Raw genomic sequence first — 1,956 nt, 5'->3', positions numbered from 1 at the left:
AATTTATTGGAACTAAGCTGGAAAAATAAATATGAAGGTAAATTAAATTATAAAACTTGAGGTAAAGTTTTTTAAATTTATTTAGTGCATTTTAAACGTATTTATTTATTTAGTGGTTCATTAAATGTTTCTGCTTTTATTTCTAATTATGTCAGTGTCGGCCCTCCATACAGCAGAACTTGGAAGAGGTAATTCAGTGACTGAATCAGGTGTGTTGGAGCAGGGAAACATGTAAAACATGCAGGACTGCGGCCCTCGAGGACCATGATTGCCCACCCCTGGTTTACATGGACAAGTTTGAATTAATTTTATTTTATTTTAATATGAGAATAAAGGAAACATGTCAGTCACTTATGCTAGGCATGAAGTAATTATAAAATGTTGCAGCTAGAGACAAAGTGGACCACTGGAGTTGTGTTGGTCCAAAAAGCTTTTTCTTTCTATTCTTGAAGCTCAACACTCAAAACAGGCTCCTCTCTCACACCCAGCCTTGGCTGCAGAAGGAGTAAAAGAGTTATGTTGCGTTCAGGAACAATCAGTGACGCCCGATAACGGAATTTAAAAAGAAAAAAACAATATTTAACACATTAAATTGTCATATTTATAAAATGCTTTGTATTATAAACACATTTTCAATGAACTTAAACACATTTTAATGTTATTCAAAATCACTAAATTTCCTCATTTCCTGTTCAAATACAAGCTCCGCCTCCAGGTTGCACAATCCTTCCTGCAGGTGATTTAATGAAAGCAGAAAATGTCTCTTTATGTTGCCAGTAAAGTGTTTCAGATTTTTTTTAATATACGCCTGACATTCAACAGTTCAGCTGATGTTTATTATATAAATATGTATTTGTGTAACGTGTTCAGTGAGCTGAAACGGCTGAGAAAAGACACAAGTGGAGGCAAAAAAAAATTTTCATGCTCAGCGAACAGTAGTGAGCGCTTGTGAGCTCAGAGAATGCATGAGCTGCAGAAGAAGAAACACAAAGTTATAGTTAGTTACCCAAGTGCAGTGTTTTTGGTATCTGTTTTATAAAATTTTTAGTTTATAAAGTAAAAAAAGGTAAAGTACAGCAGAGATCCATTTGTTTCCTCTCTTTTAAACCTGACTTTTAGAATGGAGGATTATATGTTTTAAAGCTTAAACTATTTTYTAAACTGGACTTGGAAGCAGCAGGTAAATAAGAGCCACACCACAGCTGAGACTAAAACTCTTCTGAAACAGTTGGACTATGTCCTGAGAGAAACTTTTTCACCCTGCCATGTTTCAACTTGTTACAGCTGTGGACTCAGATGGGAAATTGTGAGCCGTGCATGGACTTCAGTTATAAGTAAAGGTAGGACATAATAACTTTGTTTTAATGAAATGTGCATCAAATGAGCTGCAGTTTGTGTTAAGAACACTGATATGAGATATGAGACATAACTCATTAACTTCTGCCAGGTGAATAAGTTGTTCTGTAGGTTCATATATTTGTAAATCTGGTTCAGATGAACTGAGTGCCTCACTGACACACACCTAAGGCATTCATTGTCATCTCATAAATAGCCTAMTATGAAAAATGTACCATTTACATTAACATACACCAAATAATAATAAAAATAAGAAGAATAAGTGCGGGGTAGGCTGTAGGGACTTTGATAAAAATTTCAAACTTATTTTAGAGCTGTTTTTTTTCCTTTTTGTACTCGTAAGGCTCTGTGTACAGATTCCAAAACTATTTTTTTAAATCGGGCCATCCATTAAGGATTTAGAGGTCTTTAAAGGCTGAAATTAGGAAGCAAGTGCTCCATTGACTTCCATTATAACATAAACAGGTGCAGAGCTTCATAGACATAGTGTGAGTCCCAATTTCACAACAATTTTTCAAACCAAAGCAGAAAACATCCATCCATCCATCCATCCATCCATCTTCTTCTGCCTATCCGGGGTCAGGTCGCGGGGGCAGCAGC

Source organism: Austrofundulus limnaeus, unplaced genomic scaffold (assembly GCF_001266775.1).
Source record: "Austrofundulus limnaeus strain Quisiro unplaced genomic scaffold, Austrofundulus_limnaeus-1.0 Scaffold147, whole genome shotgun sequence".
Lineage (NCBI taxonomy): Eukaryota > Metazoa > Chordata > Actinopteri > Cyprinodontiformes > Rivulidae > Austrofundulus > Austrofundulus limnaeus.
The sequence above is the reverse complement of the archived record's forward strand: the minus strand, read 5'-3'. Positions refer to the sequence as shown.